This window comes from Crotalus tigris, unplaced genomic scaffold (genome assembly GCF_016545835.1).
Source record: "Crotalus tigris isolate CLP2741 ecotype Arizona unplaced genomic scaffold, ASM1654583v1 scf7180000017841.2860490, whole genome shotgun sequence".
Classification (NCBI taxonomy): Eukaryota; Metazoa; Chordata; class Lepidosauria; order Squamata; family Viperidae; genus Crotalus; species Crotalus tigris.
Genome location: NW_024096667.1, coordinates 1,072,243 through 1,086,076, shown reverse-complemented (window position 1 = coordinate 1,086,076; position 13,834 = coordinate 1,072,243). Strand labels below are relative to the sequence as shown.

Here is a 13,834-nt window from a genome sequence, read left to right as displayed (position 1 = left end):
TGACTATTTTTTTCCAGAAATTATTCTCTAGTGCAGGGGTGTCAAACTCAATTTCACTGAGGGCCACATCAGCATTGTGGTTGCCCTGGGGGGTGGGGGGTGGCCAGAGTGGGTTGTGGCCTACTGGATGGGCATTGATAGAGTGAGTGTGGCCTACTGGGTGGGCATGGCCAGTTCTACATCATTCGCGTCAAGGTTGCCTATGGGGGCCTGGGCAGGAGTGGGACAGATCTGAGGGTCTCTTGCAGAAGGGGGTGGGACCGGGGCAAGTGCCAAGGCATGGTCCACCAGGGCAAGGGCCAAAATGGCCACCACAGAATTGTATATTGGCTCCCAGCTGGCTACCTGACCTGTTGGCATGTGTGTTTAGGCCTAAATTGATCTGCCAAGCTATCTAGCACTTGATTACTGATCTACTGCTGCATCGCCTAACCACCTCCATCTGTAGAGATTTCTTTGTAAAAGACAGTTTCTATATCTGCTTTCAAGTGTGTTATGTAAATCAGAAGCAATTGATTCCAGCTATAATTTGCCCTGTTAGTCATTCAAAATGAGAAATATCAAAGTAGTTAATAATTAGGTTATACCAAGGTGTCCTTAAGAAGCTTGTTATTTCAACAAAGGTGAAAGGAGTCTTCAGACTCTGCAATATCATGGACCACTAAATTTCAGATAGGACTGACTTTTTTAACACCTTGATATCAAAAACCCATGAAACTGCTCTAAATAATATTATTTAACTGAAACAATTGAAATATTAAAGAAGCACACTGATTTGGGAAGGTCTGGCAGAAAAAAGCATTTTGTATATAATCTATATTTTGTAATTGTCTTTAAGCAGGAAATCTTTTACTGAAATATTATAAAACTTGGTTCTAGTTGCCTTTCTCAGAGAACTGATGACATAAGGAGAAATACCTTGCTCTCCCTAATAAATGCAGAGGCTGAAAACATGAGTGGGAGAAAAAAAATCCTCTTGATTTGCTACCATCACTCTCTCTCTCATTTTATAGTTCATTGGGTACAAAGTTGAGATAATCCAAACATTTTTAAAAACTTCACTAGTTAATAGACATCAATTATAATATAAATTTACTAGCCACATTTCTGTTTAGAATGGTGTTGATGTAATATAATTTGTAACATAGCAAAGTACACATAAAATGGCATTTTTAAAAAATGCAAATCTCAATTATGTACATCGAATTCTGCTAAAACAGAATCCACTGGTGTTAACATTAATATGTTTAAGTACCAATATTATACAGCTAAGGTATAAACTCATACTTTTCTTGCTCTACCTGAACAAGCTGATTATTCGTAATTCTAACAGAGTTCCAGTCTTACCTATGCATTCAAATCCCAATCTCCATTAAATGTACTCTGGATTCTTCTTTTGATTTAAGCCAACCAGGCCAGGCTAAGCAGGAAAAATATGATTTTCTGGCTGACCTGACATATATGAATCAGTTTAACAATTAGTTCTCAAGAATCAGATCAAACCACTAGACAGTATATTTGGGCTCTCTGGGCATTTGGGGACCCCAACAAATCACCTGTATGGAGAATCATCTCCAAACAGAGGGGAAATGGCTGGCTGAGGAATTCTGGGAGTTGGTCCACAAGTCATAAAAGAGCCAAGTTTGAAGACCCCTGCTCTACATGAAAGGTGATGCAATGAAGTTGAGTTTGGTATATTTCCCCTCCTTCCCTTCTTCAAATGTAGAGTTTTGTTTCAAAACCTCAAAATGTTAACATGATATTTCTGCAAAATAATTATGCTTGTACAAAAGGGCAAAATTCCAAATGAAATGCAGTAATTCCAACAGGTATTGAAACAGGAATTGTGTGATCCTTGTAAAAAAAAATTGAGTTACCACAATTGGAATTGATTCAGTAGCAACTGTGGTAACTCTGAGTCTGAAGAACTCAGTCCCCATGACATCTTTTAGCAGGGATCCCTTTCAGCTCCCTTTCAATGAATCTTAAACAAGCCTGCTGACAATCTGTCTGCCAGAAAGCAAGGGAGGCTTGGAGTGGTTTAAGGGGCTTTCTTCTGCTAGGATCTATTCCTCTCCTTTCAAACTTTTTGTTAGTTAAACTATTTGTTCATTCCAAACTTTCTGTAACTCCTGTTTTCTTCCAGTTTCCCGTGTCTTGATTCTGTGTACAACTTTTGTCCACACAATCAGGAGCCTGGAATCAATACTTTCCTCTCCCACTTTTGAAGTTGCACCGGGGAGGGAAATCTTTGTTACTCATGGGTAGTGTCTATGCTGTGGTAATGGGGAAGAGATTTCCTGTTTTGCTTATTTCAAAATACCTTCTCTCTCTCTCTCTCTCTCTCTCTCCCTCCCTCCCTCCCTCCCTCCATGTCTCCCTCCCTCCCTCTCTTCCCTTCTCCTCCCTGTTTTTTTATATTTCCAAAGATGGAGTTTTAATTTTTGTTTGACTTTTTTTCAGGTCTAGCTTTTTCCCATTCATTCCTTGCATCCTTCATTCTATTCCCTCTCTTACTTACTTATGAGTTCTACGATGGCTAACAGTGAGAAAAACCTCACATGTTTGTGGAGGGGAAAGTTGGGGAAGAAAATTACAATATGTGCAGCATGAAACTGTAATGAAATCCATGACTCAAATACTTGTATCTGGTATTGAGACTCGAATATGAAAAGCTCAGGTTTGTGTCGTGATGTTGCAACTACAGTTTCATTATTACAATATCTATTTCAGTCATTTGTTTTCAACAGCTGTGATCCTAACTTATTTTTGACATCTTATAACTTAGCTTAGCCTTAACACCTTTAACATGTCTTAGCTTGTCTCACAAATCCTAAATTGTCTACAAAGAGAGGCCTTGTCTCTTCCCAACTGGAATTGATGTCCTGCGTGAATGTCCTATTACTGATTTGTTTTTCCAGCAAAGTTTGAATCATGTCTCTGAACTGATTGTGCTAGATTGATATCCATTGCTTGGCTGCTACCTCTCTGTTTTCCAGTATCATTTAAACCAGTGGTTCTCAACCTATGGGTCGCGACCCCATTTGGGGTCGATCACCCATTTTTCGGGGGTTGCCAAAGGCGGCGATCCGCCATTTTTCGCGGTGCCGTGCACGCGCGCCGCACATGGGGGCGGCGCTGCGCATGCATGCCGTGCATGGGGGCGGTGCTGCGCATGCGTGCCGCGCATGGGGGTGGCGCCGTGCACGCGCACTGCGTGTGGGGGGGCGTCACGCATGCGCGTTGTGCATGGGGGCGGCGCCACGCAAGCGCGCCACGTGTGGGGGGCCCGCCCCCATGCGCGCAGCCCGGCGCATGCGCAGAACGTTTGTGTGACGGGGGTCGCCGTCACACAAACGTTGAGAAGCACTGATTTAAACCAAACTGAAGAAGTGAATTTCAAATATGATCCCCAATAGGAGAATCCTTCTTATGTTTTTCCTACACTTTCCCTTTGCCTACTTGCAATAGTCCCTCTTTCCTTCCCAAGGCACTTCCAGTGGTAGCATATTACTAGCTGAGAAGTATTAGTCATTTGACATTTTAGCCTTTTCAAAAGGCTAAAACATGCCCAAAAAGTGTCTCCTTCATGCAGAAACTCTGGCTGGAGATGCAAACTCTGCTCATATTGCAGAGATAAATGTGGCAAAATTCAGTGTTGACCTATGATAAGCAGCAAGCCTAGAGGTAATCTAACAGTTACCTCCTCTGCTACATTTTGATATGCTTGTGAAGTTTATTCTTTCCCATAAATGTTTATAGCTGTTCATGCTTCAGTAATTCAGAGGAAAAAAGTATAACTATCATCTTAGACTTAACAATTGAAACCTGAAGGGAACTATTCTAATCCAGTAATGAAGAAATTCAGTTTCTATATACAGAACATATAGTATATGTTATACCATTGAAACAACTCTGACATGACTTGAGGATACTTGGATGCTTGGAAAGGTTAGGACCAAATAATATCATGGGATGCTTCTACAGCACTCTCCCTCACTCCCTGTCTCCCTCTGTCTCACCCTTTCCCATTCTCCCTCTCTCGGTGTAATTTTCCTTCCTAGTTTGTCCTAACATTCATTATGGACTTTTCAAAAGTAATAAGAATACGTAGTTTAGAGAATAGCCAGAGCATTCAAAGAAAGGTGTGTGGTCCTTTGTATTATGACCTAACCCAAGTATGCAGGATTTTGTGTGGATAAAGCAACTGATATTTAACTTCAAAGTATATAAACTGTTTCTGTGAAATGAGAAGACAAAAGGTTTCCCACTGATAAGTTTTATTATCCTACCATGCTATATTTAGGAGAAGAACAGGCAGAGTTAAATGTGTCATCAGCTTAGATAACCCGCTTGAATTCCATTGAATCTTATCTGTGCCAATTTAGTACTGAACTTTATTTGACTAGATTCTTGTGTAAAGGCTTGAGCAATAAAGCTTTCCAACTGCAACTTAACATATTGTTCTTTGTGCCTGACGCTATGACTGCATAATTTGTTAAAAGGAAAATGAATCTTGAGGAGAGGAAACATATTAAACTCTCCCTATTTATTTTCATGATGCCTACACAAATGAATTGAAACAGGGAAAGTGCTTTATGGAATATAATAGGTAATAGAACCAGATTAACTGTGTTTGAGCTTGGGAGCTAAACAGATTCAGGTCTGGTTAACAATTGGATGGAAAAATTCTAGGAAATTTCTGGTCTCTAGGCTAGATAGGGAAGTTAAACAAAAATGCTCCCAAGAGCAAATCACATCTATAGTGCTGTCAAGAATTTAATTCAAGAAAATATTCTACAGTCATGGTTTCAATATTTACAGATAGTGGACAGGTGGACTGTAGATAAAAAAGAAGGAATAACACTAGAAGATGGAAATCTGGTTATTCAGATTAAAGATCAGAGTCAGGCCCATATAAAAAGAATTTACAATGCTTTAATAGAATTAGACTCTGAAACAGAATTGGTTAAAGACTGTATAATTAAATGGGCTCAGGATATTCAGGATCCGATCCCATTGGACTTATGGGAGACAATTTGGATTAGAAATGTTAGATTTACACAAGCTCAAAATTTGAGGGAAAATTTTTATAAAATGTTTTACAGATGGCATTTAGATCCTAAAAAATTATCTTGTATGTATCCAAATTTACAACCCAAATGTTGGAGATGTGGTAATATGGATGCAACATATTTTCATGTTTGGTGGAATTGTAAAAAGGTAAAGGCTTTTTGGATTATGATTTGGTGGAACATTCAAAAGATTTTTAAAAGGAAGATAAAGTTCACCCCTCAATTATTCCTATTGGGTATCTTTGTGGATTTAAATGACAAAGAAACTACTTTAATGTTGAATTTATTAACTGCAGCAAGGTTATTAGTAGGCTCCTATTGGAAGAAGGACTCGTTGCCTACTTTAGAAGAATGGATATTTAAAGTTTCTAACTTTGCAGAAATGGCAAAAAATTCTGTTTATTTGAAGGATCATACACAAGAAAGATTATTGTATGGAGAAGATGGATAGATTATATTCAGAAAAAATATGGGACTATAAAGTTTCATTTATTGTATGAGTAAATTTTATAGTAACTGTTGTAGAGATTTGTTTATATGACTTAATTTAAGGGGAGTTAAAGGTTAAGTATGATGTTTTTTCTTCTCTTTTTTTCTTTTTTGTTTCTTTTTTTATTATTGTTAACTTTCTTAATAATAACCCTGTACTCTGCTCTGGGAAGCGAGGGGGGGAGGGTTGAGGGTGGGTGGGTGGGTGAGTGGGTAGGTAATGATAATATAGACATGGTAAACATTTAGGCATTTCCCCTATGCTGCGTTCATGTGTGTGAGAGGGATGAGAGGGGAGGAAGGAGTAGGGAGGAAGTAGGACGGTTAGAGGAGAAGGGGAGGGGAAGAGAGTAGGAGGGGAGGAGAGAAAGAGGAGGGACGTGGGGAAGGATTAGAGAGGGTGGACGCAGCCTGGGGGGAATGGGCAGGCGGTACCAATGGTTAGGAATTTAATTGTATTTTGTATGAATAAATGGAAAATAAAAACTTTTTAATAAAAAAAAGAATTTAATTCAACTTCAAGTCATCTTTATTTTTATTTTATTTTATTAGTATACAGTATATTAAAAAAAACCCTACCCCCCAAAAATGAGAAAAATAAAATAAAAAGAAGCTAGAAAAAAGATTTGCAAACTGTACAAAACTGAATAAAAATTTGAAAGGATCATTAGATTAATATTACATACTGTATATAAAAGTGATCAAACCATTATTGAATCAAGTCAATAATTAATATTAAGAAATATAATAATAAGTCAGAATAAACAGTTAACTAAGTTGCTATCTATCTTAAAAATGCTACCCCTATTTAAAATATCAGACAAGAGCTAATATATTCAAATCCTATGTTAAGAGAACTCAAACTTTAATGCAATATGAGTCCATATATACAATTATAGCCCACAAAAGATTTCTAAGTTACATTAAATTCTATATCCAAATTATTTTTCAGTTATATTATTTTGCCATTGATGAATTCTTATAGTTTAGTTTGCCACTGTTCTGAAACAGGAATTATATAGTATTTTTAGTAAAAAAAAACAAATCATAATGTATCTTAGTAGCTGTTATATACATAACTAAATCCATAAACTATGTACAAATATAAGATTTCCATAAGATTTTTGGCCTGCAGCAGACAAGAACTGCTCAGGCTTTCTTAGAAGCTTGACATATGAATAGTATTTTAAGTGCATAAGCAATGGAGACTCTAAATCTATAAATTATTACCTTCTTTCCAAGTGTCAAATCCCATATACTTTAATTAAAGAGAGCAATAAAGCATGATAGAAAAAGAAGGGTTTTTTTTTATTTTAGAAATTAATGTCAGTTCCTGGATTCTACTGGTTTAAACTAATAAAACTGGTGGAAATTAGAACTGAAATTTAATTTCTTATTCAGTAGTTTATAATAGGACACAACTAGTAATTCAACTAGTGTTGAATATGAGTTAGAGATGTCCCAGTTCAAATTTCCATGTAGCCATAGTAGCCAAGGAATTTACTCAATAGCTTTGGGACAGTTATTATCTCTCAGCATTATGAGTAAAATGAAAGAATAAATTGAGAAGTGTATGATGCATATATTTATTTTTAAATGAATGGATAGTACTCTTCAAGATGAATGGGGACATCTGTGTGGAGAGATATAGGAGGTAGAAGGCATGGAAGGATGGGGGAATTATGCAACTGTATAAGAGAATGTAGTTTATAACACATGCACAAAGTGATGGGGAGAGGGATGCATTGTGTGAACAAAATAGATCTGTGTTTTTCTTGGAGCAAACTTTTGTCTGTCCAATGATACATTTTAAAATATTTCCCTTCCTACACCAAGAACAGATGTTTCTGTTCCATGGAGTTATGAATTATCTATAATCCACAAATACATCTTTTCATTAATCTAGAGATATTTAAATTTGGCTTCCATCCAAAATTCATAATAATAATTACAGAATTCTCAAGGATTATTTAGCAAGATTGGATATACAAAACATGGGTCTGTTTATATCATATATCCAACTATGAATAAATAGCTTGTTATTCAGTAATACCACTATTTTAGGTAACAATGCAGCAAATGGAAAATCATTTGTCAGACAGCTGCCAAGCAATGTTTGGCAGAAATCTTCCTTCTCATGATAATCCTGCCAAAGCTTAGACAATTTCAACTGATAAGTGTCCAGCTGCAGAGCTATGAACTTAGTTCAGTTACAGCATAGAAGTGGAATAAAAGAAAATTAATTGTCCAGAGGTAATAGGAAGTCAGAGTGAGTCTTGTTTCCAGATTTGGACTCTTATGCCGGATATGTAGATGGTCTTCCCCCCCCCCCCAACTCCTAAAAGGGAATAGGACAGTTATTAAGATGGGAAAGGACCAAAATATGAGAAGGGCAACTTGAAATATATGAAATTTAGAAACTATATTTTCAGGAAAAGAAAGAAGAAGCAATGCCCTGCAAAACATTATTGCCTGGTATATCTGTTGTTTTAATTCTTCCATTGGCTGGAATGGGAAAGCACAAAAAAGATAAATAAGATAAATAAAATAAGATTATAAGGCTATAATGAAAGCACAATGATGACTACAGAACAGAACAGAACAGAACAGAACAGAACAGAATAGAATAGAATAGAATAGAATAGAATAGAATAGAATAGAATAGAATAGAATAGAATTTTTTATTGGCCAAGTGTGACTGGACACACAAGGAATTTGTTTCTGGTACATAAACTCACAGTATACATGATAAAGAAAAGATATATGCTGTTTCAAAGAAACATGCAGGTTTTGGAGCTAAGGTCCTGATTTGTAAGAAAAGTCCCTGGAACAGAATTATATGACATTTATAAGCATAACAAGCTTCCACTAGGGAAAATGCTATCAGATTTCAGACAGATAGCTGGAGGGATATTAGCACAAATGGAATCTTTGGGGACTGAATTCATGCATGTTGTTTAGTGGGCAATTCTGAGGGAAGTAGCAGCTCTTGGAGACCTGATTTTGGCATCAAAATAAAGAGAAAACAAAGGTCCGTGTTCCTAAGTGTTTGTCTGATTGCTAAATGTTTTTCCTCAGTGGACTCACACGGGGATACTTGGAACAGAAGAGTGATTCAAAAACTATTACTAAAAGCACTGCAATTTCAAAAAAGAATTTTGGGAGGTGTTAGCAGTGTGGAGCATTGTAGGCAGTCTGTCAATGAGAAAATAACTGTCCATAAACACAGTGGGATAGGCCCACTATAAAATGTGTTTCATCTGTTGCTGAACAAATGGAGAGAATAAATCATCTGTTTTGGCCAGGGTAGTAAGGAACCAGAACTACTATAAATTCTGTGTTATGCTGTGCATACCATGCAATTGTCAAAGATGTAGTTAGCAGCCGATGGGGATGAGGATTTATCAATATATTAAAACAAAATCAAACAGATGCCTGTTTTTGTATGTATCATACCTATTTTTACTTTTTTAATATATACATTTCTAAATGCAGTTTTCTTACTGTTTGTTATTTTTAATTCATGTTTGGTTTTGCTGGAAAAATGTTTTTAACACAGAGACTTTGTTCATGCTTTCTTCCAAAATATGCATTTTGTTTGAATTTCTTTTGTTGGTCTCTTGCAGAAGTCATTGGTTTGAAATAGATATATTAGGTCTATGCAAAGCAAAGTTGATTTACTTTGTGTAGCCACCTCAGTTATGATTGCGGCAGCATTCCATTTGGCTGTATGGTCTTGGATGTCTCAGGAGGTCCGTGCGATGTTGAAGGTGAGAAATGACACTTTTAAAGCAGGCAATGTAGCAGCACTTACCATAGCAAGAGCTGATTTGAGATTTGCTATAAAAAGAGCAAAGTGGGCTGTCAGAAAGTACAAAAATTCTTTCAGGATCCTATGGACCCTAGATGTATGTGGCAAAGTGTTTGGGTTATTACTGACTATAAGGCAGCTTCCCTGACATGTAAAGGTAACACTAGTCTTCTAAATAAGGTAAATATGTTTTTGGATTATTTGAGGCCGCAAACCACATTCCAGCAAGGAAGGTTGTTCCCCTTCCTGATGAACAGTTGCTCAGATTTGATTCAACTGCTGTTTGGAAGGTCTTGCAGAAAGTCAACTCAAAAAGCTGCTGGCCCTGATAATATCCCTGGGCAAACACTTAAGGAGTGTGCTGACCAGCAGGCCACTGTTCTCGCAGACATCTTCAATCTCTCATTGCATCAGGCTGTGGTTTGATCATATTTTAAGATTGCAACTATTGTACCAGTGCCCAAAAAATCTATAATCACATGTCTTAATGGTTACAGTTGCACTCACTTCCATTATGATGAAGTGTTTTGAGAGATTGGTAAAGGACTATATGGTTTCATACCTTCCCCCTATATTTGACTCATTACAGTTTGCCTATCAGAAGAACCACTCTATAGATGTTGTGAACAACTATAATGAACAACTATAGCACTTGGTGAACAAACTGGGCCTATTAGGTTTTAATTTATTTAATTGGATACTTGATTTAAGTAATTGGATACTTGATTTCCTTATTGATAGGTCCCAGTTTGTGTGAGTTGGAAAGAAAGTTTCCAATTCCATCTCGAGTACAGGTTCCCGACAGAGCTGTGTCTTGAGTCTCTTACTGTTCACCTTGATGACCCACAACTGCTCTGCCAAATCTACTATGAATTATATTATGAAGTATGTGGATGACACAGCAGTGGTGGGTCTTATCTGGGATGACAATGAAGACACTCATAGGAAGAGGTGAAGGCTCTGGTGGACTGGTGCAATAAAAGTAACCTGGTTCTAAATGTTAATAAAGCAAAGATCATTGTAGATTTTAGAAAGAGCCAGCATAGTCATACTCAACTCAGTATCAAGGATGTAGATGTAGAGGCAGTCAACAGCATTAAGTATCTGGGGGCACAGATAACTAACAGTCTGAATTGGTCTCTCCACACCTTATCCGCAATAAAGCATGCAAACTAGCATCTGCATTTCCTGCATTAGATGAAGAGAACACATCTCTCGCCTTCTGTCCTGGCCACTTTTTACAGATGCACTATTGAGAGCATTTTAACAAATTTCATCACTATCTGGTTTGGTGGCAGCAGTGCCTCAGATAGAAAGTCCATTCAGAGAGTGGTAAGGATAACTGAGAAGATTATAGGAAGCTCGCTCCCTGGTATTCAGGATGCTGCTTATAAGCACTATGTGCTTAGAGCTCAAAGCATTTTTAGAGCCCCCACACACCCACTTCACGGTCTGTTTCTGTTGCTCCCCTCTGGGAGGAGGTTTTGAAGTATTTCCAGCAGGACTACCAGATTCTGTAACAGCTTTGTTCCCTATGCCAACCATCTGGTAAATTCACAAGATTTGTTTTTCTTTTTTTTCCTAGACTGTGTTGTTTCTCTGTATCATAGAATATATGTGGGTATGTGGGTATATGCAATTTTTTGTCATATTTATGTAGTGTATATTGGAGGTGGTGACACTTTGAGAGCTATATCTAATGAAATTTCATTTTAATGTATGCCAATTAGTGTACATTTAAAATAACAATAAACTATTCTATTCTATTCTATTCTATTGATGCAGAAAATCAAGGCACTCCACTGTGATTCCCCTCATATAAAGCATTCAAGCTGGCCAACTCACTTCACCTGGAATAATACATTTTGGTATAAATGTCTTTATTATGAACAATAAATTTCCTAAAATTATGGAAGCTATCAATTCAACTCAGTGCAGTATTTAATTTGGTGCATAGAAATGGTCCAGTGTTTCATTTCATAAAGTGTTCACAAATAGGTGGCCCATCAAATTTGAAGAAATTCTTTAAGGCTTCCAGGGTTATTATAATAATTTCAAAATTGTTCTGGACTGAGTTTATTCTGAAGCCTGCATTGAAAATAGTCCTCTTCAATATTCAGATCTAAAAGAATATTTATGATTATGTAAATGCTGCCCATGGTAGCATGCTAACATACTTTTCATCCATAGCCTGATGCTAGGTTATATTTCAATGCTTTTAGTGGAGTAAATGTTTTGATATTGGAGAATATACCCTTCTTATTTTTAATAAGACATGTGGCAGAATTATTACAAACCTTTCAAAAGCCTAGCCTTATGCATGGCAACCTCTTCATTGTTAATGCTAAAATGTTAGACTGTATCCTGTCAAACTTCCTTTTCTCATCCAAGCCACATTGCTATTTCATTATTAATTTACTAAGATTATCACAAAAGTTCAGAAATTCTGGCCTCCTTTGTGTCCAGTTAACACAATTTCTTTCCTATATTCAATCAAGCAAGTTTTTCCCTCAGCTAAAATAGGTGGAAGAGTGTTGGATAGTTTAAGTTTTAAATATGTCTATTATATGGAAGCCATGAATCTTTAAAGTAGTGGACATTTATTAATACAAAACTCTTCCTTTTAAAAACTGTACAGCAACAAATGTTAAGTTCTAGACTATGAACCAATTTGAAATTGGCAAGCCTCCCAATGGCAAAGTAGGACTTTTGGAAAACTAATTCCAAGGCACAGGCATTAAATCTCTTGCTTCCATATTTATTTTTTCCATAATGAAACCTGGACAACTGCCATGACTTGCTTTAAAGAGAGATTTATTGAATTGCTCTTGCTGGCTCCCCCTCCTCATTTCTAATATCCATTTCTTGTCAAGCTGTGCTTCAGCACAATGGTTAAAATCTAAATTGAGCATCAACCAACAGGATTTCTACCTTTATCTTTAGCAAAGTTGATAGGGTGCTGTGACAGAGTGCCTGATAGAACTTGGGAACACAGAAGAGGCACCAAGATAGTTAAGGGAGAAAATAGGCCTATAATGGAAGAGAAGATGGGAGGGGAGGGGAAACTATGAGAACTTGAGAAAGCCTTTTAAAATAGTAATTACAATGTAACTGATTTAAAGTATTAATTCTAGATTCTGCTCAGAACTTCCAATATAACATTTTGCCCCTATTTTTATAGTTTTTTCCCCATGGTTAAATATCCATGTCTCAACATTAAGATTCTGTTACCTTATCCTATCGTAAATAAGGATCTTTCAAGAAATCCAAGTGGTTCTTGATGGGTGGGATTAAGTAGGTTAGATAAATAGAAATGTTAATGTATAAAATAGGTAGAGGAATTTAGAGAGAGATGCCGCTCGGGTATCTCCCCTGAACTGTATCCGAAGAGGGATGAGAGGGGAGGAGGAAGGGAGGGAAGGAAGTAGGTTGGGAGGAAGGGATGAGGGGAGAGAGGTGAAGAGAGGAGAGAGGGAGGAGGGAAGTAAGAAAGGAAGGTAGAGAGGGTGGATGCAGTCGGGGGGAGGGAGATGGACCTAAGGTTTTATGTATGAATTTATCTTAAAGGTATTTTTTTATAATGTATTGAATGTATCAAATGTATTGAAAAATTAAAAAAAAAAAGAAATCCAAGTGGTTCTTGTTTCCTAAATTTGCTAACTGCAAAGGGTTTACAGTAGTGAGTTACCAGGCTGGAAATTAATTAAACCTTCCTTGTATATCCATCTTTATCTCAGCAAACAATGTGTATCATCAGGAAGATCTACTTCTATTCAGGAGTCCAAGTATTGAAATAAGTGGATTGAAATAAGTGAAGAAACAAACAAACACAATACAATGTTTGATATCTAAATCCACTTAATTCTTTCCAAACTAACCTGGTAACAGTGTATGATCATGTAACTTCATTAGCAGATGCCAGAAAGACTCAGATACAATATACAGTATGTTAATTTTAGGAAGCTTTCAATAAGACATCCCGGTTAGGATATTAATTAACTAATAATGTGTGCATGACTAATTCAAAAATTGTATTGACAGTCCTCATCAATGATAAATGATTAAACATAATGCATTCAGTATGGTGCCACAAGGCTCAATCTAGTCATACAGTCTCCATTTTTTAATTAGTAACACATATGAAGAATTGAAGGGAATGCTTATCAAATTTGTAGATGACAGATTCGATCTTCTGGCAGTGTGGGTGTACTACCATGCTGATGATACTCAGCTTTATATAGCCACTCTGAACTCAGCTGGAGACACCATCAAAGTCTTGCACTCAGTGCTCTGTGCTTTCATATTCTTGGACAAAACAAGATGAAACTGAACCTTAGCAAGATAGAATTTTTATTTATTCATTGCTGTTCTTGGAGTTACTTGGAGACATCTTGTAATTGTAGCCAGAGTTAGTTGGGTAGTTGGAGGTTGTAGCCAGGAGGTCCTTTGTTCAGCTGTA

At 36.9% G+C, this 13,834-nt stretch overlaps 1 protein-coding gene across 6 annotated transcripts in view; it reads left to right on the top strand.

The window, feature by feature from the left end:
• LRRC4C (leucine rich repeat containing 4C) overlaps positions 1–13,834 on the top strand; it is an 817,554-nt gene that overhangs the window by 84,622 nt on the left and 719,098 nt on the right. The window contains exon 1 of one of the 6 annotated variants that reach the window (XM_039343309.1): positions 9,318–9,334. The exons of the other annotated variants lie outside the window; for them this stretch is intronic. The gene's annotated coding sequence lies outside the window, so the exon portion shown is untranslated. Of the gene's footprint in view, positions 1–9,317; positions 9,335–13,834 lie in introns of those variants that run through there. 6 annotated transcript variants of the gene reach the window in all.